The sequence below is a fragment of the Ambystoma mexicanum genome, chromosome 3p (genome assembly GCF_040938575.1).
Source record: "Ambystoma mexicanum isolate Mex_15411 chromosome 3p, UKY_AmexF1_1, whole genome shotgun sequence".
NCBI classification, from domain to species: Eukaryota; Metazoa; Chordata; class Amphibia; order Caudata; family Ambystomatidae; genus Ambystoma; species Ambystoma mexicanum.
In genome coordinates this window covers 911,205,475-911,230,291 of record NC_090925.1, presented here as the reverse complement: position 1 = coordinate 911,230,291, position 24,817 = coordinate 911,205,475, and the positions used below count along the sequence as shown (strand labels likewise).

The 24,817-nt window shown below is 50.1% G+C and overlaps 1 long non-coding RNA gene across 2 annotated transcripts; it reads left to right on the top strand.

The window, feature by feature from the left end:
• The first annotated feature begins 830 nt into the window (after positions 1–830).
• Positions 831–10,683, top strand: LOC138581098 (uncharacterized). Of its 2 annotated transcripts, none has more exons than XR_011304430.1 (3): positions 831–2,958; positions 3,074–3,176; positions 9,492–10,683. It is a non-coding gene; the product is annotated as an uncharacterized lncRNA (long non-coding RNA). The 2 variants fall into 2 exon arrangements; XR_011304431.1 differs by having other exon boundaries at positions 833–2,958; positions 9,951–10,683.
• The last annotated feature ends 14,134 nt before the right edge of the window (positions 10,684–24,817 follow it).

The following is a 24,817-nucleotide window of genomic DNA, read 5'->3' as shown; positions in this document are numbered from 1 at the left end:
CAGCAAATGAAATTCTTACTTCTTTAGTTGATCTTCTGAGCTCAGAAAAGGCCTTACTTAAGGAGCTTAACTAAAACACAACCAGCCACTGAATTTCTCTGGATGAAAGGCAGTTTAGAATCTTGCTCATCTCCCAAGAATCAAACCCATTGTCCTCTCCACCAATCAGGCAACCAAACATATCATTGTTTCTTTAACCAATCAGATTAAGTTTCTTTCACTCCATCTTGACTTGGGCAAGCACAATGTTAATTCTATGAACAAACTCTTCCTGTTACTAAACCAGCCAGTTCTGAAAGCACAACTAACCCAGCCAGCCCTAAAGGCACAATGTTAATCTAGTTACTCTTCCTGTTATGAAACTAGTCAGTCCTGACAACCTCCTTTGTATGTGTTTGGTGTGCCTTTGTTTTTCTAATTCGAAAGAACAATGGAGCTGAGTGAGAAGATGATGAAATCCAACAGTTGATTAAGAGAGTTGGGAATAAAGTTGAAAGGAGGGAAGATGGGCAATCTTTTTTGTGTCTTTGTACAGAACAATCTGACGTTAAAGTGGCGTTTTCAAATGTGTGCTTTTTCCTGATCCGATGCAGCTAGAAGTAGAGCATGTTTGTTTGGTGTGCTTTCTCCTTTTTGTTTCAATAGAAAGGGAATTGAAAACTGCAATCATCTATTGGTTTTGTGCTGATCATAAGTAGGAAGCAGAATTCCTTTGAGAAATGGAAACGGTTGTAAATGAGTAACATGGAATTGCCTGATCAAGCACCACTGTATGAACAAAAATTGGAGAATGCATTTCAAGTACAGATTTCACAAAATCAAATAAACGCCTAGTGCTGAGAGTTTGCTGAAATCAGGCAAGTGAATTGTATATGTTGAATGAGAAGTTCCACTCTAGAGAAATGGGTATGTCGGCTGAGTTAAGAATGATCAAAGGAACAAGCAATTCCTGCTTTGAAAAGGAGTGTGTTCCTTACGCATGTAGCAGAGAATGCTTGACCAGTGGATTGTGTGGATACATAAATGGAAGAAAAAGTGGATGAGCGCTAATACTGTGAATAGATCAGAAAAGATGTGCTTGCAGCGCTCTTTGTGTCAGACGGACCTAGATTCTGTCCACCAGGCATCGTCACCAGCAGTCATCACACATGTAATGTTGCACTTGTTATCCCCACTGGAAATGCACAAAACTGTCAGACTATTGTGCAGCATTGGGGTGTCTTTGCAAGTAATGAAACTGTTTATTTTTCCTGAACTGTATTAGTCAATAATCCAATGGGCTTTTATTATTTTATTTAAATCTTTGCATGCACTTGCAGCAACTACTCCGGCTATATAAAAATGCAAGTCTTTTGAAATGATGCAATGTCCTCTTTTGACTGGTAGCACTAGAATGTTTGTTTTCTAGCCTTTGTAGTTGTGTTGATGATTTTGGTGAAAATGTTTCCAATTGTCTTAATGTGCCTTTGTAGAGCTACTAAGTAAATGAATTAGTGACATTTCTCACTTTTGCATTGCTTTTGTGGGACTGTGCATGCTTTCTACATCTTCCAACAGGAACCTTTAAAGGAATACATTTTCTGTTCTGAACGATGGGCCCTATATCTCAATTCTGAAAATTGTGAAATTTGCGTTATACTCTTGATTTTGGGAGCATCTACACCGTGTTCACGGCCTCTAGATAATCCGTACCCTGTAAATGCTCTGTTTTTTTTTTTGTTTTGGTTCCATGTGTGACCCAATAAATAACGACAAACATTTTTAGTGATGCTTAAATAACGAAAACATTTCTTTTTTTTAATTGTTATTTGGGTGGGGGGGTCCTCCCCAAGTCCCACACTGTTTTTGTTTTTATCCCTTAACGCCCCCACCCCATATACTTTTATAAAAAATTTCGATTTTTCTTTTCGTTAATTGGGTTTCACTGAAAATGTTTGTCGTTATGTATTTTTTGTTATTAACACTGTAAACAGTTTTTTAACAGTAAGAATTGTCCCTATCCTGCAAAAACTATCCTTAGTTCTATGATTGGAATGCTTGTCATACAGCTGGATGAAGACGATAGGCTCTCAACCTAATATATTTCAACAAAGGGAATGGGCCGCTGTGATGCTTTTCGGTTTGATTAGTACTAAAGCAATATGAATTCTCTCTTTATGGGAAAATTCCAGACACCAATTGATTTATTGGGATACTTTCTTTGGTATGGGGAAGATGTATGGTCGCAACATTTTGTGTTCACAGCCCATTAAGAGTGTTGCGGTTGGTCTGAAAATGCAATCTTGAAAATAGCTATGGTAACAGTTAGAATTGCACCCATGCTGAAGTACGAACGGTAGGTTTGGGACCTACATCTTTGTCATAGTGTTGGACCAAGTGTTACAGACTAAGCCTTGCAAATTATTTAAAAATGACACTAGACATGCATTATGTAGATTTTCCATCTTGTGTAATTCTCAACCCCCTTAGTTTGTCCCCCAACACTTTTTGCTGGACTAGTGGGTTTTTTCTAACTCTCTTGAGCGAGTGGAAAGCTTTTTCCTCACTCACCTTTCAGCATTTCATCTCTTGGGACTGCTCACAACTGTCGGGCAGTGTCATCATCTGAGCACAGCCTTTCAGGGTTTACCGTTCAATATTGCCTAGATTGACCATTTTGACTCTAGTGACGTAAGCACAACGTATAGCAGCCAAAACCATGCATGTTAACACTTTTCTGGCTCCTGTCTTCCCGTTTGGAATCTGAGTATTCAGGGTGATTTTTACCACACATAATTAACAAATTAAGGTTTAACAATCTCTGTCCATGACACAGACACTCACAGGCCTGTCCTTTCTTTATCTGTCTTATATAGCAAACGCACTCACTGGATTGTTGAGGACCACAAGGTCCTGACTATTGACTTCTTTGCCACGTATCACAGGATGTTATAGCTCTTGTCTTCTCTTTTCAACTTTGTAAGTATCCAGGGTGACTCTTTTTAAACACATTAAACATAATGATATCACACAATCTTTGTCCAGGACATCTTACAGGTGACGTTTTGTTGTTTTTTGTATCCGTTTTATATAGCAGATACACACCTTGAATTGCTGAGGATCACTAGGTGTAGAATATTGATTTCCTGGCCTCTAGACCTGCCTTTTAACAGTCTTCTGGACACTCCAAATAGGAGGTGAGTTCATACATAATGCTTGGCCACTATAGCATTGGGTATTACGTAGGTCTTGCAACATCTGATGCCGATATTAATTTTACTCGTAGGTCACAGAATTTAGAACTGTGATTCGCTGTTTATTCTTTCATTTATAGAAGCTTGTTTTCCCTTTAGACGTTACATACACAATGAGAGACTTCCCACCTCTACCTTTGTCTCCACTGGCATCCTGTAAAAACACTGCAGTCTTTGAGTATTCTTATACATTTACTGCATTTCAATTCCCAGGAGCAGTGGAATATTTCCTTTGTTAATCTTATTTATACCCATTGGTGCTGATTAGACCATGGAAATAATAAGATAAATTACAGTGCTTATGGTCCCCTCTAGAAACAAATTTCGAAGGGATTGTGTCCTCCGACGTATTCCTCATCTTAGATATCTCCTTCCAGCTCTGCTGGCCTCGGAAAAATTTTTCTCTAGAGGGCGCTGCGCGTCGACGTCCTCCGAGTCGATGTCCCTCGACAGCCGCCGTATCGACGCTCGGCGTCATCCTGCCTATAAAGGCCGCGCGCAGCGTCCGTTGCTCAGTTCCGTTTTTCCGCGCTTACTCAGTGCCTCGGAATACCGTTGCTCAGTTCTTAGTCAGATTAATCCTATTTACCTCGAGTTATTCGATCCGTACTCGATTGCTTCCTCGTCGGAACCGACAACTCCTCGATCCGGCTTAAAAAAATGTCGAGATTGTGGGAAAAAGATGTCGTTGGCCGATCCTCACAGAATTTGTCTGGGTGCTTGGGAGCTGAACACCATTGTTCAGCTAAGGCCCTGAAGGAGCGTAGGGGGAAGCTGGAGAAAGGTAAGACTTTTAAAGCTTCTTCTTCGTCGACGAAGTCGAGACATTCGTCTCCTCGTCACCATTCGCGCTCCAGGTCTTGGAGTGGGTCTCATCACTCCTCGAGATCGAAGCACTCGAAGAGGAGACGTCGAAGATCCCCTTCTCCGTCTTCCTCTTCCTCTGTTTCGCCAAAAAGAATCCCTTGCCCCACGAAACATAGTTCCCGGGCTGAATGGGAGGAATTCCGAAAGAATATGATGAGCGTCTTCGAGAAAGCGGCCTCGACCCCCTCGAAGACTGCCGAGAGCGATGCTCTGGTCGAAAGACCCGAAGGTCAAAAACGCCGCGAGTCGCAGTACCCGGCGAAAGAAACCTCTCGAGTGCGTTTCGAACCCTCGAGCAGGACTATGACCTCCAAACCTTCCTCGAAGGTTCCGTCGACGCCGTCGACGAAGGTCCCGTCGAGGTTGATGGCTTCGACGCCGTTGTCGAGGGGACCTTCGACACACGGGTCTGTCGACTCGACGCCGGCCTCGACACCGGCGTCGACGCCAAGGAAAGTCACGGTTACCACACATCCAGTGACTATCCCCAGGCCCTCGACGTCGATGGCTTCGATATTGTCGAGTAGAATTCCAATTCTGTCGAGGTCCTCGAGGCCTCCACCTCTGTTTTCGACGCCACGCTCGAAGCCTTCGACGTCGGCGTCGACGACATCGACGCTTTCGAGGCCAATAATGACAAGTTCGGCACCCTCTGCCTTGGAAATGGGATTTACTCCCTTTATGAGTTCAGAACAATTGAGAACTATATCCTCAATTTTAGAAGAGGGTGATTTGTCTGAACAAGACACATTTGAGTTACAGGGACCTGTAACCCCAGTTAGAGAGGAATTTTCCTCTGAAGAGCGCAGATTAAAGGATCTTCATGATTCTTTACATGAGGCAAGTGGGTTAGACACTTCCCCTGAGGTGGAGTTTGCTAAGCCAGACCCGGGGGAGCATGCTGAAACCCCCTACAGAGCCTTAATGGCCAGGATTACAGAGTTCATGGGGTGGTCTGCACCTTCACAATCTTTCCAACAAGATGACCTCACGGATATTCTTGACAAAGGCCCACAAGAGGATCCTGTGGTGCCCTTTCATAAAGCTCTTCAGAGAAAGATCATGACAAACTGGGGAACCCCAGATGTAATACCAGCAGTAAATAAAAAACTGTCTACAAAGTACAGGGTATCTTCCACAGACCCAGAGTTTTTGTCTAAACGCCCATCCCCAGAAAGTCTGGTGGTACAAGCAGCATCCTCTACCGATGTCAAGACGGCTTATCCTACAGTCCCACAGGACAGGGACGACAAAAATATGATGCTATGGCAAAGAAAGTCTTTTCAGCATGTAGCATGGCGTTAAAGTCTGTTAATGCTACTTGCACCCTTGCTAGGGTCAGCCATACACTTTGGGAGTGTGCTTCTACACCGGCTGACTGCATCCCGGAGGGAGAAGAAAGGGATGCGTTCCTGAATATTATACAGGACGGTAAAGACGCTATGTGCGAATCCCTCCAGACGGGCATTGATTCGGCTGACAGTATCAGCAGAGCAATGGCGGCAAGTACATCAACCAGGAGATTCGCTTGGTTGAGAAAGTCGGGTTTTGCCCCAGATGTGCAAGCCAGGCTCTTGAACATGCCATTCGATGGCTCTTCTTTGTTCGGGAAAAAGGCGGATGACAGTTTAGAGAAACTGCAAACTTCAAAAGCTGCAGCAAAATCCCTAGGAGCTGCAATCCGTCAGACTCCTTTTCGTCCCACTGGAACCTCTGCGAGGGGCAAGCCCTTTCGCTTCTACTCCGCATTCGGAAGAGGTAGAGGACGACAGGCTCAAAGGGGTCAAAGAAGAACTACCCGAGGTGGACGGGGTAGATATTCTAAAGCCGCAGCAACAGCAGGTGCCTCTTTACCATCGGCATCTGCATCAGCCGCCCCAAAACCACTCTGAGGACTCCCCTCACAGGACACCTGTAGGAGGCAGGTTGACTCAACATCTGACGGTATGGCAGGCTATCACGTCAGATGCTTGGGCATTGGAAACAGTCGGCCAAGGTTACTGCCTGCCTTTCCTACGTATACCTCAGAGTCATCCACCGGGGATCAGCTCTCAGAAAGCTCCAGATCCGCTCCTCTTGCAGGAAATTTTGGACCTGCTAGAGAAAGGTGCCATAGAACCGGTACCTGTAGCGGAGAGGAACAAGGGCTGGTACTCCCCTTACTTTCTCATTCCGAAGAAAGACGGAGGACTGAGACCCATCTTGGACTTGCGAGAATTGAACAAATTCCTCAGAAAAGACAAATTCAAGATGGTCACACTTTCTTAGATCCTCCAGGCCCTTCAGTTCCAGGACTGGTTGGTATCTCTGGACCTTCAGGACGCTTATTTCCATGTGCCTATCCATCTCAAACACAGGAAATACCTGAGGTTCGCAATTGGCAACTCTCACTATCAATTTCGAGTGCTGCCATTTGGGCTGACCTCCGCCCCGAGGGTCTTCACCAAGTTAATGTCGGTAGTGGCTGCAAGTCTAAGGAGGGAAGGGATTCACGTCTACCCCTACCTGGACGATTGGCTGATCAGGGCTGTTTCTTCGGAACAAGCTCAGATCCAGCTAAATCACGTGTGCCACTTCCTTCACAGACTGGGTTTCTCCCTCAATTTAAAGAAGTCACAAATGATACCATCGCAGAGACTCCAGTTCATAGGAGCGATCCTGGATACTTCCCTGGGAAAAGCCTCGCCACCAGAGGTGAGGGCTCAAGATATTCTACAGATGGTTACCAAGTTCCAGCATGCCCAACGTCTCCCAGCCTTCGACTTTTTGAGGTTGCTAGGCCTCATGGCATCCTGCATTTTCCTTGTGCCAGAGGCTCGCCTGAGAATGAGATCCCTCCAGTGGGCACTGAGGACTCAGTGGTCACAATTCTCAGGGAGAATGACAGATCTTCTTCAGGTTCCCGGCAGGGTGGCTCGAGACCTTCAGTGGTGGGCCGGTCAGGAGAACATTCTGAAAGGAGAACAGTTTTGGCAACCCTGGCCGGAGATAACAGTAGTCACGGATGCCTCACTCACGGGGTGGGGCGCCCACGCCAACGACTTGACCATCAGCGGTCGTTGGTCTCCATCGGAGTCCAGACTACACATCAACCTGTTAGAGCTGAGAGCCATCAGACTTGCGCTGAAGGCTTTCCTGCCAGCTGTACAAGGGAAGAACGTCCTGGTAATGACGGACAACACGGTGGCCATGCATTACCTCAACGAAAGAGGAGGCGTAGGATCACTACCCCTGTGCAGAGAGGCGATGCAGCTCTGGGTTTGGGCAATCCAAGAAGGAATCTCTCTATCGGCAGTTCACCTAGCCGGAGAGAAGAACTTGACAGCGGACGCTCTGAGCAGGCAGAACACAGTCTCCCACGAGTGGGAGCTAGCTCAGGAAGTCCTTCAAGAGATCTTCGCCCTTTGGGGAACCCCTCAGGTAGATCTGTTCGCCACCAGCCTAAACAGGAAATGCGACCTGTTCTGCTCAAGGGAATTTCCTCCGAGAGGAGCTCTGGGAGACGCGTTCATAGTGGACTGGGAGTTTCCGCTTCTGTACGCGTTCCCACCGGTCCCTGTCATTCCTCAAATGATCAGGAGGTTGAGAAGATTCCGGCGAACCATGATCCTAATTGCCCCGGATTGGGCCAGGAGAACGTGGTACCCGGACCTTCTAGACTTGTCCATCTGCCCTCCAATTCGACTTCCACTCAGAGAGAACCTACTCTCACAGAAGGGAGGTCAGGTTCTCCATCCAGACATCAAAACCCTCAACCTTCACGCTTGGCTTCTGAAAGGCTGAGGTACAAGGATTGGGACCTCCCTGATGATGTTATGGAGGTGTTGCTTTCGGCAAGGAGGCCAGCTACAAAGCCTTTATACCGCTGCCGTTGGAACAGATTTTGCAGCTGGTGTAGAGAACAGAATATCGACCCATTTTCATGTGGTACACCAATGGTTTTGTCCTTCCTACTATATTTGGCAAATTCAGGCCTTCAAGTTGGCACCATTAAGGGCTATCTCGCAGCGCTATCCATCTTTAAGCGTACTGCGGAAGAACCATCCTATTTCAAATTACCCTTGGTAATACAGTTTCTAAAGGGGTTAACCAATGTTTATCCCCCAAGACCATTCCAAGTTCCCCTATGGGATTTAAACTTAGTACTAACTTTCCTGATGGGTACACCTTTCGAACCTCTCCATTCTTGTTCGTTAAAATTCCTTACCCTTAAAACTGTTTTATTAATAGCACTTACATCTGCTAGAAGGGTGAGCGAATTACAAGCTCTTTCTTGTAAACCCCCTCATACAATCTTTCACAAAGACAAAGTTGTCCTGCAAGTGAAGCCTAATTTCCTCCCAAAGGTGGTTTCTGAATTCCATATCACTCAGAAGATTACCCTACCATCTTTCTATCCTCCTCCTCACCCGGGGAAAGAGGAAGAGAGGTTACACAGACTAGACCCTAGGAGGGTTTTAAGTTTTTACATTAGTAGACTAGCCAGGATAAGACAGGCAGACCAGCTGTTTGTAGGTTACACAGGTCACAAGCTGGGGTTACCAATAACTAAGCAGACCATTTCCAGATGGATCATTCTAGCCATTCTGGAATGTTATAAACTGGCAGGGAAAGAGCCCCCTCAAAACCTTAGGGCTCATTCGACCAGAGGTATTGCAGCTTCATCGGCCCTCAAAAGAGGCGTGCCGGTTAAAGACATATGTGCGGCCGCTACATGGTCGTCTGTCCATACCTTTACACGTTTTTACAATCTGGATTCCTCCTCCAGTCAAGAGACTAGGTTTGGAAGGGCTGTACTGCATTCTATTCATCAATAGAAGACAGCGTGAAGTCAGTACTCCCTCCTCCGAATATAGAATACTGCTATGGGAGCCTATCTAAGATGAGGAATACGTCGGAGGACACAATCCCTTCGAAGAACAAGTTACTTCTTACCTTGTAACGTTCTTTCGACGGGATGTTCCTCCGACGTATTCCTCATCGACCCTCCCATCCATCCCCGCAGTTCTACTTCCCTTGTTGTTGCAGCTTACGGTCCTTCAGGGTGATTAGTCTAGTCCAGACAGTAATACTGTGGGCTACAAAACGGAACTGAGCAACGGACGCTGCGCGCGGCCTTTATAGGCAGGATGACGTCGAGCGTCGATACAGCGGCTGTCGAGGGACATCGACTCAGAGGACGTCGACGCGCAGCGCCCTCTAGAGAAAAAATTTTCCGGGGCCAGCAGAGCTGGAAGGAGATATCTAAGATGAGGAATACGTCGGAGGAACATCCCGTCGAAAGAACGTTACAAGGTAAGAAGTAACTTGTTCATCTGACCTATAGTTGTATGAGATTATTCAATCATTTGTCAATATACTTACGGAGATTTGTATCTTAATTATTTTCAGACATGTCAATGAATTGCCCTGATGAAGAGATGGAAATCTTTAAACGTGTTGGCCTCGTTATTAAACTTTGTTTTGAAAAACATAATTGCAAGTTTGTTTTGTATACAAGCTTTGTGTAGAGCATGACCACTGAATACACTATACTCACTTGAATAACTTAACCTTATCGACATTGAAAAATGTAGCTTTCTCCAGCCTCCCATAGTGTGCAGTGGACGCAAGTTCCCTGACTTGGGTAACTTTTTCTTTGTCAACTCCTTTCCCTCGGATTGCTAGCAAGTAGCAATGTACTCAACCCGCTGCCATGAATTGCATTCAGATGTCAAAGCCATAGCCAAATCCGCTGCCTATGCTACTCTTCGTTAATACTGGTGCTTACGCTTTGTGAGACTGAAAGCCCTAATCTGTCGCACTGGTTTGATGTCCCTATTGTGTTCAGATGTTCTGTCTTGTTTTCAGGTTTTTTTCCCCGATGTGTTTTAAACCTGGGATTCACCAGTGACTGCATTACAAATCACCTTGTAACACAACTACCCCCTTTTGCCCTGTGGCTGTGCCTGCAGTTAACTAAATTGTCTGATGTTGCCTTGCTCCGAACCCGCACTCCAGTCGATGCATCAGGACTGTTCATCAACGCTGGAACTTCTTGCAGTGATGCAGTCACCAGAGCTAGGATTCTCTCTTCACATAAAGGACTGTGGAAGACCTGAACACCAGCAAACAATCGCCTTTGTCGCCCTACTTCTATATCACAAATTTCTGTAGGAGTTAGCACTATACCCCACATGACCAAATGACTGCTGAAACCAAGTATACAACCTCAGTTACTTGGGTGACCAAGCGTGTTGAAGTCCTCCATGAGGTGGGTGGTGATGCACTCGGTCTGTGTGGGGCAGGATCCCTTTGTGATCTCCGCCTGTCCGGTCCAGTCCTGAGCTGCTGAACCCCACAGACCCAAAAGAGCATCTCAGTCTCAGCTAACTAACACAAGAGGTGAATCTGACACCCCTGGGGAAAACGGGGACGTGAATAAAACAACAAACTTCTGGCCTTATCTGCATGAAGATCTGCAGGGGTGAAAAAGAGTCTTCCCCTAACATCAATCCCTAAGAATCATTAGTACCTGTTATCCTTTTCTGAATGCCCAGAGGAGTGTTTCTTACTTTCTTGTATTAAATATCTTGAAATACTAGTCTCTTTCAATGTCTCTTGTAGATGAGTTGTATTGGAGTCTGTGATTAAGTAAATCTTCCTTTTACTTAACTTCCGAACTGTCTCTATCCTATATAAACAAACACAATTAGTTTGAATAACCATAACTTGAGATGGGAGAATTGTGCTTGTAACTTACTTACTCTCTGTCAGGCTGAATCTTGACCGTCGATCTGCGAAAGCTGCTGAACCCCGACAGACCCTCAAAGGTGTGGAACACTCAACCACTTTTAATCACAGCTAAATACTCCACACCCCCAAGGAAAGGGGAAATGGAGAAAATAGCAAAGTAATGGCTCCTTCCGGACCTCAGGACCTTCAGGGTGATCTGCAGCAATGGAGGGAAGCAAAGATTAGGACAGACATCTACATTACATACTCTAACGTCCCTTCCAAGGGATGGGAGACTGAACCTTTTTCACCAGAAAAAACCTTCCCCTTTAAATTTAGAGGTGCGTGGGGTGCGGCCCAGGGTGGGGTGTGGGCCAGGGAGCGGCCGCTGCCCTGACTCCGCCCTCCAGCGCCACACACCTCAGTCCCCTTTTCCGCGTCGATGATTCACCAGCGCTCCTGGGTTTGACTTCAGCCATGTAATTCCATGTACGGATACTTCTTCTCTTTTTTTGTCTTTTCTATCATTCAGGTACTCTGTCCTCAGGCGTCACGCTCCTCCCCGGCGCATGTCGACTTCTACAGGGTTCAGCAGGTGTCCATCCTGCAACGGGCTCTTCCCAACTTCAGACCCCCACGCCCTCTGTCTACGTTGCCTTGGCCCAGACCACGGTTGGCAATCATTTTTGGCGTGTGATTCGCTGTCCTCGAAGGCGCTGAAGAACAGACTAGCCAGGTGGAGGGATCTTTTCCAGAGGTCGCCTGCAGAGGATCTCAAGAATTTCCTGAAGCATCGAACTAGGCCCAACGTAGGGCCTATAGTCTCCATCGCACCCCGCAAGGGAGACTCCTTCCGAGGGACTCTCCCGCGTGGGGGGACCGGTCAGGTCCTTCTACCGGCACGTGCACTGAGGCTACTTCAGCTACTGGCCTTCGGTTCAAAGGGATCCTCGGATCCTCCCGGGCGCAGTGTTGAGGGACCGGAATGTTCTTTTACCGGCAATACGTCTGAGGGGCTACGCTCTAATACCGGCAATACGTCCAAGGGGCTACGCTCTAATACCGGCAATATAAACGCAGTTCTACCGACCCGCGGGTCGAGGGTGTCACCTACCGGGCCTAGGCTCAAGGAGCAGGGTAGGCCTTGTGATCCATACGCAAGAGTCTTGGACGAGGCTGTGCCCAGCGGGATGAGCACCACGTCACAGGAACGTGGCAAGCAGCTTGACAAAATGGCGAGCGTGCCAGAAAAAGTCACCCGTCCGACACCATTCCAGGAATTCAGCGAAGAATGAGTGTCATGGTGGGACTGGACTCAACCAGATACGTGGCCTACAGTCTACCCCTCAGTTGCGCAGGGCGGCTTTCCTTGGCGTCCATATGGACAGGGAATGCAGCAGATCCAGCAGTTCCCTGCTACCCCGTCGGCACCCGCTGCCACCTCTATGGCCAGTGAGGAGGTGCTCTTTGAGAAGTTCCTCGGCCTCATGAAGTCACCTCAGATGGGGGTTATCAAAGACGCCATCAGGGAAGTCATTCCGCCAACTCGGCAACCTCCTCAGCCTCCGGCTGCGTTCCCTGTACCCCGGCCTCTGGCGCCATCTACTACTCCTCCTCCACAGGATCCCCCAGATCCGCAGGATACGGACGAGGAGGAGGAATCGGACATGCCATCCTCAGCCAGGGCCTTCCACAAACGTCTTGCTGGGCTGGTGGAGTACCTGTGCTTACCCCAACCCGAGGTTGAGCAGCCGGCAGAGGGGGTTCTGGCTGAAGTCCTCACGCGACTCTGCCACATCGGGGATTCCTATGCAGACCGATGTAGTCTCCCTGGCCAAGAGGGGCTGGCTCAAACCCCACTCGGCCTAGCTGGTCAATCGAGGCCTGGACGCCAAGTACAGGCATGTGAAGGGCGATACACTCTTGCTTTCGACCCATCCTCAGCCGCACTCTTCGGCGATCGCTGCGGCATCACTATACTCCAAGCCTCAGTCGTCCTCGGCCTCTTCCTCTGTTGCGCTGCTAGACAAGGAGGCAATGATCTTGGAGACATATGGCAAGAAACTCTATTCCAACGCCTCTTTACATCTACGTCGGGCCGATGCCATGCTGGCTGCCGCCAACCAGAGATTATGGCGGGAAATTGCTGACTTCCTCCCGGAACTACCCACCGAGAGCCAATCATGCTTTAAGGCAGGGCTAGTTGAAGCCAAGCTGGCGGCGTGGCGCATGTTTTCATGGAATCCACAGTGGCTCATCGATACCTCACGGGCAACAAAATTCAACCCGGATGTCCAGGAGCGCATTCTAGATCTACCGTTCAAGGGGGTGGGGCCCTCTGCCACTCCTCTACGGAGGAGGAGCTGGACCATAAGAAAAACAGCTCTCAAACGGGAAAGTCCATCCTTACAAAGCCCACGCCCAAATCGTACATCCAATCTCAGCAGCGCTTGGAAAGGGGTCGTACATATGGAGGGTTTCGCGGATTCCAGGAACGCAAATCCAGGCAGCCGGACAGCTCACTGTCTCAAAGCCGGCACAGGCTTCAAAAAGGGGGGCATTAGGGTTTTTTTCAAGTCCCCCCTCAGCGGCAGCCTCTGAGGGTTAGAAGGCATGACGCGCCCCTTCGGGTCCACGTGTCTCCAGGGGGCAGGCTTGCTCTCCATACACATTTCTGGCCCAAGAATTTCACGGACCCCTGGATCTTCTCCGTAGTATCCACAGGGTACCAACTTCTTATCCCAACCTCTCCTCTGCTCCCACAGGTTGGGACAGCAACTCTTTTGGCAGAGATCCGGTTGCTCGTAGAGAGCCAGGCAGTGGAGGAAGTCCCAGCCTCCCAGCGAGGCTTTGGCTTTTACTCCAGGATTTTCGCCATTCAGAAGATGAACCAGGCGGGCCTGAGAATTGTGCTGGACTTTTCCACCCTCAACCTCTCCTTACCCCTGCAAAAATTCAAGATGGTTATGCCAGCTTTTATAGCGGAGACATTGGACAAGGGAGACTGGATGTGCTCCCTGGATTTGAAGGACGCGTACCTACACGTCCCGATTTGGCAGCCCCATCATTCTTTCCTACGGTTCAGGATCATGGGCTACCATTTTCAATACAAGGTCCTTTCTTTTGGCCTCAACTCGGCCCCCATGATCTTTACCAGGCTCATGAATGCTGTGGCGGCCCTCCTCAGAAGGCAGGGTCTCCACATCTACCCGACCTCGACAACTGGCTCGTCAGGGCTACATCTCTGGAAGCAGTTCACCACTCTTCTCATGCCCTTATGAACACACTACACGATCTGGGCTTCTCGCTCAATCGCAAGAAGCCACAGCCCATGCAGACTCTGACCTTCCTGGGCCTCATCTGGGACACGTGCCCAAGGGTCTTCCCGTCGAAGGACAAAATCTCGGCCATCAAGAGGGCCACAACGCACTTCCTCAGCAGAGAGGTGACCTCTGCATGGTGTTACCAACATCTTCTGTGTCTACTTGCAGCGGTCCTATTAGCCGTTCTGCACACCAGAGTAAGGATGAGGAGGATTCAGCTGCACTTTGTGGCCTCATGGAACCAGGAGAGCGGCTCTCAATCCGAGATGATCCAACGTCCCTCCATCTCTCCACCCACATCTAACCTGGTGGTACAGGGACTGAAACCTATGGACGGGCAAGCCCTTCCAGCCACCGTCCCCACAGGCCACCATCACCACAGACTACTTGCTCGAGGGCTGGGGAGCCACCTTGGACGGCCTCTCAGTCCACGGCACCTGGACTCGACAGGAGCAGGAATACCATATCAATTGTTTGGAGCTGAACTCCATCTGGCTAGCACTCAGAGCATTCCTCCCGCTTCTCAAGGGCAAGGTTGTCCTCATCCAGACAGACAACTCGACCAGCATGTACTACGTCAACAAACAGGGAGGCACCAGATCCCCTCCTCTGTGCAGACTGGCGATCAGCATGTGGGAGTGAGCCCTAGAAAAGAACATTTACCTCACGGCAGTCCACCTCCCGGGGGAATCCAACCTGGAAGCGGACAGGCTAAGCAGGCTGAAGGCGTACAATTATGAGTGGCAGCTAAACAACCTTGTTCTACAGGAGATCTTTAACAGGTGGGGTCACCCCCACGTGGATCTCTTTGCCATCTGGCACAACAAGAAGTGTCCCCAGTTCACATCCTGGCAAGGTCAGGCCCCGGCTGCGAGGCAACGCATTTCACCTCCAGTGGACAGGTATGAAAGCCTACACCTTTCCGCCCACTCCTCTGATCCACAGGGTAATTTGCAAAATGAAGGAGTCTCACCGACTCCTCATTATTCTGATAGCTCCATAGTGGCCGGCCAGGCCATGGTTTTCGGAGCTTCTCAGTCTCTCGTAGGTGCCCCCGATTCACCTTCCGACGGGCCCAGATCTTCTGATGCAGCAGGAGGGCAGTCATCCACACTACCCCAGGGAAACTAGCCCTCACAGGGTGGTACCTGAGAAGGTAACGCTTTGGCACCTTAGACTCTCACAAGCCAACCTGGAGATCATACAGGGCGCCAGGAGCAAAGCCACCAGGGCCCAGTACAAAAGCAAATGGACCAGATTCTGCCACTGGGCAAACTCCAAAGGTATCGACCTCTTGGCATGCACTTTGGACGACGTGCTTTCCTTTTCGGCGCACCTCGCGCATTCAGGCATGCAGGTGGACACCTGCCACACATACCTTACAGCCATTGGGACTTACAGGAACTCTGAGGAGGGCATTTTCTCCTCATCCAACCCTATAGTCAAGAAACATCTTGACAGGTCTCGCTAGGCTCTACCCGCCCGTCAAGAGACCGCACCCTGTGTTGGACCTTCACATAGTCTTGGGCGCCCTGGCGCACAAACCATTTGAGCCAATTGCGTCCGTTGATATCAGGCTGGTCACCATCAAGACGGCCTTACTAGTGGGTCTTGCCTCGGCTCGAATTGCGTCCGTTGATATCAGGCTGGTCACCATTAAGACGGCCTTACTAGTGGGTCTTGCCTCGGCTCGCAGAGTCAGCGAGATCCAGGCGCTAGTCGCCTCTGAACCATATACCACCTTTCACAAGGACATGGTAGTAATGCGGACGCACCCGGCATTTCTGCCCAGGGTTCCGTCGGCGTTCCACTTGAACGAGGAAATAGTCCTTCAAACTTTTTTTCCCCAAGGACGAAGCACAGAGAGTGCTCCACTGCCTGGATGTCAGTCGTGCTCTAAAATTCTACTTGGACATAACCAAGGGCTTCCGCAAGTCGGATGCCCTCTTTGTCACTTTCGGAGGCTCAAGGCCAGGCTATCAGGCCTCTAAGGCCTCCATATCCCGCTGGATGGCCTCTGCCATCAAAGAAGCATACGAGGGCCAGCACAAGCCACTTCCGGCCAACATGTATGCCCATGTAGTCGGGGCCAAGGCAACGGCCATCGCATTCCAGCGCCATGTCCCTTGATAAGTCATAACCAGGGCGGTCAATTGGGCCTCTCACTCTGCTTTCTGTAAACATTAATGTTTGGATGCTGCTCTAGATCAGACTCGGCCTTCGGACAGGCGGTTCTCAGGAACCTATTTGCTTAAGGAGGGTCTCCTCTCCACCCTGGGGCTACATTCAGTTGTAATCACCCATACAGTAGGGAGGAAAGGGGACGGGTGGTAAGAGTACTTATAAGTTACTCACCGTAGTCACTAACATACTCTTAGTCCATAGTCCCCTTTATTTATTCCCCTTTATTTGATTGTAGATTAGTTTTGTGTGGGTTGGAAGTTTTCTACTTTGGTTGGTTTGGCCTAAACTTCTCAATACAGAATCCTGGTTCTGGCCCAAGACAAGATGGAGTTTCCCAATGGAAGCTTTAATTGGCTAGAGAGGACAGCAGGACAACAATGAACATTCTAAACTGTCACTCTTTGCCTTTCATCGTCGTAGCCCCAGCTGAGAGGACGTGTTTGTAGCTGCTCCTGCCGAAGTCTTGGGCCTTCTGGATTTGAACTTCGAAGTCCTTGCAGTCGAGCAGCTACTCTTTTGGGGGTTTTCAGGAGATGTATCCAGGTTGACAGGAGAGATTCTGAAGTTCTTTGAAAACCATTCTAAAGTTAAGTGACTTTCATTTGGATATGTAAATCTGTTGCTCAGATTTTCTTTGAGACATTTTAGGAAAGAAAAAGTAATTTCAAGTTTTGAACTGTAATGTCTTACTGATTTAAAAGGGTGCGTGAATTTTGACTTTCATTTGAAAGTAAGCGCAAAGTTTAACTTGTGAGCGCTACGTATTTAGCCCTTGTGACGTGTTTACCTACTCGCGTACGATTGGAGTCCTGCGAGTGTCTAACTGGTGCGCGTGGAGTTACTGTCACGTGAACTCTCTTCAGCGCGTGTGCTCTTCAGTGCGTGAATTCTTTAGCACGTGTGTTCTTCAGCGGGTGTGCGTGACAAAAGACTGCTACGTGTGTTCTTCAGCACGTGTGTATTTTAGCGTGTGCACGGTAAAAGTTTCTACGTGTTTTTGGTCAAGTGTGCGCGTTCTTCAAGAAACAATGTACTCTATTATAGCGTGTGCTTGTTAAGTGAAAAGAATGGAATGAAGAACAGCATTCATTTAAGCCTATCACAACTGGAACAGTATACAGTGTTAAAGGCAATGCTCAAGGCTCATATGGTTTTTTTAATACAAAGAAGTTGCTGTCTATTTCAAGAAACTCAAGAAAAGAGGTAGAAAGATATTTTCAGCAATTCCTCCAATGTTCTCTAAGATACTTTAGGAGAAGAACCAGGTTCAGCATCAGCTAGTCTAGACGTCGCTAACCTGGTGTTTATTATGTTATCCACTTCCCCCTTTCCCTTTGAGGTGTAGTTAACAGAGCTGAGTTTAATCTGGTTCTGAGAATTACATTTCAGGGGGATTGTCGGGGGTTCAGCAGCTTCCGCGGACACAGGAATTCTCTCAGCCTGACACCTTTCCTCCATACGTCCCACCAACCTCCCCCCCTAATAATACTGGTGTCATTATGTTAAATCTATTGTCGACGCGTCAATGGGGACTGAGGTGTGGCGACGGGGGGCAGAGTCATTGAACACATGCTTCCTGGGCCGCACTCCTGCGCGCCTCTAAATTTAAAGCGGAAAAAGGTTTTTTTGGTGAAAAAGGTTCCGTCTCCCATCCCTTGAAAGGGACGCTCATACAGTATGGAGGAAATGGGACTATGGACAAAGAGTACATTTGTCACTACAGTGAGTAAGGAACAAGTTACTTACCTGTAACTGTTGTTCTCCAGCATGGGTCTGGCATGGATTCACATGCTCATGAATATTCCCCGTCGTCAGGCTGGGAATCCTCGGTAAAGAAAAATCAGTATCAGTTTCGTTTCTGATCTGTCTTTTGTAGTAGTAACCAATCACTGATCTCTGCGTCATACTGACCACAGCCAATGACTGCCATCTCCCTAAGCCCCACCTCTGGCAGCCATCTTCAGATTTGGTAGCACGTGTAGAGGCAGTATGACCAAGTGAAGAGCCGCAGAGGGGTAGGCGGGATGGTTCGCATGTGAATCCATGCCAGACCCATGCTGGAGAACAACAGTTACATGTAAGTAACTTGTTCCTTCTCCAGCATGGGGTCTGGCATGGATTCACATGCTCATGAATAAAAGAATACATAGCAGTACACACATGCACAACCAGGGGAGGTGGCAAAGGCTCAACATTAAGCATTACATCAAAACTCAACATTAAGCAATTCTTACCTCCTCACCAGGCACACCTTAGGCGAACAGGTTGCGCAGCACTGCTTGGCCGACCCTGGACGACGCAGTAGAATTTCGTGAAGGTGTGCGTCAACCTCCACGTAGCAGCCCTGCAGATGTCCAGCAAGGGCACGCCAGATAGGAACGCCGTGGTAGCTGCGATCGCTCTGGTGGAATGGGCTCTCTGACGGCCAGTCAGCAGTCGGTTTGCCAACCGATGGCAGTACATGATACAGCCGGAGAGCCATCTGGAAATGGAAGCCTTCGAGAGAGCCTTCCCCTGATTGACGGGTCCAAAGTTCACAAAAAGTTGTGACGTCTTCCGAAAACACTTTGTGCGGTCCACGTAGAACTTCAGCGCTCTAGCCACATCCAGCGAGTGCAAAGTCCTTTCAGCCTGCAAGTTCAGCGACTTCGGGTCGTGATGGAGGATGGCGGATGGCGCCTCCTTCCCTGGAGAGAAGATCCGCGTCCACTGGCAGTTTGATTGACGGGGACGCTGACAAGTCCAGAAGGCCCGGGAACCATATCTGCCTCGGCCACGCAGGTGCGACGAGGATCATCCTGCACCGTGACCTCTTGAGCTGGTTGATGAGCCGGATCAGCAGCGGCAATGGAGGGAACGCATATAGGAACAGGCCCTCCCAGGGGAACGAGAAAGCATCGCCCATGCTCCTCGGCTGGGGAAACCTGCTGGTGAACCTCCGGCACTTGGGGTTCGTCGCCGTCGCGAACAGGTTGATCTGGGCTGTGCCCCACCGTCGGAAGAGGCGGTCCACTAGATCCTGTTGTAGTTCCTTCTCGTGGCACGAGCGCAGCTCTCTGCTGAGCGAGTCGGCGGTGGTGTTTTTTTTCCTGCCATATGAAACGGCACCAGAAACATCCCTAGGGCGACGGCCCAATGCCACAGATCCTGTGCCTCCTTGGACAGGGCTGGGTATCTGGTACCGCCCTGCTTCCTGATGTAGAACATGGTGGTGGTGTTGTCGGTGAAGATCCTCACCACCTTGCCCTTGAGGGACGGAAGAAAGGACCTGAGGGCCCAAAACACTGCACGGAGTTCCAGGACGTTGATATGGAGGGACCTCTCTGCCGGCAGCCAAAGACCCCTCGCGTGCAGGTTTTCGGTGTGCGCTCCCCACCCCTCCAGAGAGGCATCCGTGGTCACTGTCTTCTGGTGGCCCGGGGTCTGGAAGTCCATGCCCGCCGTCAGATGCGCACGGGTGCCCCACCACCGGATCGCTCGTCGGAAACTCTTGTCGAGTGTGATCCTCTCCTCGAAGCTGCCCGTCGTTTGGATCCAGAGCGCGTCCAGGAACTCCTGCAACGGGCGCATCCGGAGCCTGCACAGGCGGATGAGATAAATGCAAGAAGACATCATTCCGAGGAGGGACTTGATGGACCTCACCCTGGCCGCATCCGCAACCAGCATCCGCTGCACCTTGCCCAGGATGGCCCTCGTCCTTTCCTCCGACGGAGAGGCCAGAAGCGACACTGTGTCGAGCTTCGCTCCCAGAAACAGTGCGTCTTGTGCGGGCACCAGGTGGGACTTGGCGTAGTTTATGGAGAATCCCAGGTCCGTGAGTAGTTGGACGGTCCTTGCCGTGTGCTCCACGGCGAGCTCCTTCGTCTTTGCTCGGATGAGCCAGTCGTCCAGGTAGGGGTAGACGTGGATCCCCTCTAGGCGCAGCCGCGCCGCCACCGGTGCGAGGCACTTGGTGAACACCCTGGGTGCCGACCTCAACCCGAAGGGAAGGGCTCTGAACTGGTAGTGACGGCCTTGGACCATGAATCTGAGAAACTTTCGGTGTCCCTTTAGGATGGGGATATGGAAGTAGGCATCCTCCAAATCCAACGACGACAGGAAATCGCCCTCCTCCAGTTGACCCAGGACATGTTGGAGGGTGACCTTCCGGAACTTCTGTGCCTTCATGAATTTGTTCAGTCGTTGTAGGTCCAGGATGGGACGCCATCCTCCCGTCTTCTTCTTCACGAGGAAGTATCTTGAGTAAACTCCGGAGCCCCGAAGCCTCTTTGGGACGAGCTCGATGGCGCCCTTCCTGAGCATCGCCCTTACCTCCAAGAGAAGTTGTGGGACGTGATGTTCCTTCCTGGCCACAGGGGGGACGCGCGGGCACCTCTTTAGAAACTCGAGCGCGTGACCCTGAGCCAGGGCGTCTAGCACCCAACGGTCGGTGGAGATGGACTCCCACATGCTGACTAAGCTCGCCAGCCGGCCTCCCACCGGGGTGCTTCGGTGGGGGCCCGACCCCAAGGCCGGTTCAGTCCTGCTTCGACGAGGCTTTGCCGCCTTGTCCTCCTTGGCGACGACGGCGGGGTCCGCCCGACTTGCCTCGTCCCCTGTAGGCTTCCTGTGACGACGAACGGGCCGCTTGACGATAGGTAGAAAATCCGCCGCTGGAACCTTTGGAGGCACCCTGTTTGCCTCTGCCGCTCCGAAAGGGCGGCCGTCGTTGCTGGAGAACACCAAGAGCCCGGGCCGTCTCCATGTCCGCCTTGATGGCTTGTAGGGAATCGTCCACTGTTTTCCCAAACAGGTTGCTCCCATCGAACGGCATGTCCAAGACTCTGGTCTGCACGTCCTGACGGAAGTCAGTAGCCTTGAGCCATGCATGCCGCCTCAGGCACACGCCGTTGCCCAACTGGCAAAATCCAGTGTCAGCGATGTCCGTCGCTATTGTAATGGCGTGGTCCGACACCACTTCCCCTTCCTGCAAGATCTCTAGGGCCTCCACCCTCTTGTCGTCTGGTAGGAAGTCCAGCAGGGAGGTGAGTTTGTACCACAACTCCCTGTCGTAGCAGGCTACGATAGCCAAGGCGTTGGCAGCCTTAATCGTCGTCGCTGCCGATGAGATGACTCTGCGTCCCATCGTGTCCAATTTCTTTCCCTCGCCGTCCGGCGGGAAGGTTGACGTAGAGGCCGCGCCCCACCCCCCCCCCCCGCTTTCTTCCTGGCCGCCGCGGAGACGACCGAGTCCGGGGTCGGCTGTTCCCAAAGGCACAAGGGGGCCGCGTCCGGGACCCGGTACTTCTTCTCGTACCAATCCCTTCTAGCCGGCGTTGTGGATGGGTTCTTGAGGAGGGAGAGACCCTCATCCCAGATATCGTCCAGTAGAGGCACTGCGAGGACCGTCTTCCTCTTGGTCTCGCGCCGTTGATAAAGGAAACCTTCCTTCTTCTCTTCCGGGCAGAGCTGGAAAAGCTTGGATGCCCTGGCGATCATGGCGTGAAACGATCCAATCTCGTCGGGCGGGGAAGCCCGGGTGGGAAGTGACGACGGGAGATCCTCGTCGTAAACCTCGTCATCTGTACCCGTCGCGGCCGTGTCAGTCCCCGTATCATCCCCACGTGTCGTGGACGGGGAGGAGGGCTGAGCAGGGCGCGATGGTTGAAAAGGAGGTGGAGGATGAATCCTTCTCTTAAGAGGAGGGCCCCCAGAAGCGCCTGGTTCCGGGTCCCCCGTCGGGAGCGGTTCCTCCGTTGGTGGTAACGGCAGTCTCGTCCTTATATCCGAGCATAAGGACTGTATAGCCAACAAAATGGCAGCCGAGTTGTCTTGCGGCACTGGTTGAGGGGGTTCCGATGGGCGATCAGGAGCCCCGTCGGCACCCTCGACGTTCTCGTCGTCTCCCACGTCGGGGTCCCTTCCGACAGGATGGTCTTCTTCCACGCCAGCGCCGTGGCCTAAGACTTCGATCAGCTCCTCCTGAGAGGTTGAGGCTGAATCCACGACGAGCTCCTGCCCCCCTATTTCTTCTCCGTCGGAGGTTTCACGGGGGTCCTGTCGATGGGCATGAAAGAGGACTCCCTCCGCGGTGGCAGGGAGATTCTGGGCCCCGAGATCGCCACCACTGGTGTAGCCTCCACAGGCTGAGCCAGGCCTGCCGCGACTGTCTCGATAGAGGCCTTGGCCGGATGGATCAAGGCTTTCACCACCTTAGGTGCGCTCACCGCCTTCTCCTTGGGGGGAGGGTCACCACCTCGCTCCCCCTCCGATGGGGCCTTCGAGCACGACGGGGGTCTCTCCAGGAGCTTCGCCGGGTGCTCGGCCTTCCTCTTACCCGAGCCAGAGCGTTGGCTCGTGGTTGATGGCGCCGGGGAGGATGCGCCCTGCCTGGTGCCCGTAGAGTCTGACCGTTCGGCGATCCCGGTGCCAGCGGACTCGCGGTGCTTGGCCTTCTGTTGGACACCCATCACCGGGGCGCCCTCAAAGGTCTTAGAAGACCGCTCGGACTTCTTCTTCTTCTTCTCGCCTGACGGGCTCTTTCCTTCCAGCCAGTTGGCGAGACGCTGATGGCGGTCCTTTATGGTCCGCTCCAACATATTGCTGCAAAACGCAGTCCTTCTCCACATGCGTCTTGTCTTCATGCAGGCAGTAAAGGCAAAGGGAGTGTTCGTCCTCCTTAAAGACATTCTGAAGCTGGCATCCAGGGCAGACCCTGAACAGCTTTCCGGGCGTCGAGTTTCCCTTCTCCTGGGCCATGCTCGAGAAGGGCCCGAGAAACTTCTGGAGTCCTCCAAAAGCGTGGCTCGACGAAATCTTCACCCTTGAGGGGCGTAGAAGAATCCGACATGGGTCCCCGTTGATCGGATAAAGAAACGGTGGAGCTTGAGGCTCTTATGACCGAAAAAGAGAAAATTTTCCTAAGAAAAAGTGCAAAAAAAGGACTAGCGCTCGAGAGCAATAGCACGAGGATCCCAACACTTGAACGTGCGGTAAAAATCTGAAGATGGCTGCCAGAGGCGGGGCTTAGGGAGATGGCAGTCATTGGCTGTGGTCAGTATGACGCAGAGATCAGTGATTGGTTACTACTACGAAAGACGGATCAGAAACGAAACTGATACTGATTTTTTTTTACTGAGGATTCCCAGCCTGATGACGGGGAATATTCATGAGCATGTGAATCCATGCCAGACCCCATGCTGGAGAATTTACAATTTCTCTCAATTTCCAGATCTGGTAACATACACAGTTAACCTGGTACTTGTTAATCCTCTGCTCCTTGCCCAGAGGATGGAATTTTCATGTGCTGCACAGAACTGAGAAATCTCAACAAAGTTAATAGCTTACTCTGCAAACAGTCTATTTCCGCAGAGTTAACCAAAATACACAATTCTGAGATGCCTTGGAACTTGCACCTTAGTGAATAAACTCTTTCACCAACGGAATTGTACTCAGAAGGTTGATTCCCCAGTTGTGCTCAGCTTTAAACATTTAATGACTTCTGCTGAAAAGAATCTCTTCACAGTTGCTTTAATAGAGTTTGTCTGATTCCAACTCAGACATGTAGCCTTACTGTTATCAAAAGTTCCTGTGCTCCTGTCTCCACCGTCAGAGTAATTGTCGCTGCGCCCCCAAGAAGTCCTGGAACTAACTCCTGGAATCTTTCTGGTAAAAGGCCCTACTGTTCCTTAAAGTCTTTGTCACGACTGAAGTTCCTTGAAGTAAGATTCAGTTTATTTTAATAACGGGCGCAAATTACTTTTTTCCCTTTTTAAACTATTTACATATACTTAGTAAATGTCCTTTGCTTTACTCACATGGAGAAAGAGAGTAAATGAAACTGAGGTGGCCGGGGCTCGCAACCTACTAAATAACTCTAGGTCCTTTGCTTAATTTCTTCGCTTTCACAGAGAAACAGCTGATTCTAATGCGGCCGGCAACCGCATCCAAATAGATAAGGATACGAGGCCTGTTTCTTCGCTTTCTTCATAAACTCAGCGCTGCCGAACGAACAGCTGTCAGCTGGCACGCGGTAAGTTTCCTCCGTCATTGGCCGCCGGGGAGATAGACTAACGAGAGTGAATCTCACTGTTTTGGGGATCCTTAACTCCGTCAGAATCACGGTGGATTCAGACGGTGAAATTTCCCAGATAAACAACTGTGTAACACTTTAACAGAAGCGCTCCAACCAATCTAAAGATTACAATTCACAGGGCTTGTGCCGCTTACTTTTGAAATTAATGCGCACTGAAAAGAAAGTAAAGCTTTTCCATAGCGCTCAGAACTCGTTTAACAAATCGATCTTAGTCTATTCCGATATATAACTTTACCAAATTAGTTTTACGGTTCTCTGATGCAGCAGGTTTTCTGATGAAGTAAAAATAAGTCAGATAAGCACTTAACTTAAGAACTGGATCGTTTACTGCACACAGTCTTTCCTGCTCCTCCCAAACTCTTTATCCTACATAGGCTCTTGAAGATAGCCCCCAAAACTGGAACTTAAAAACTCCTGACCAG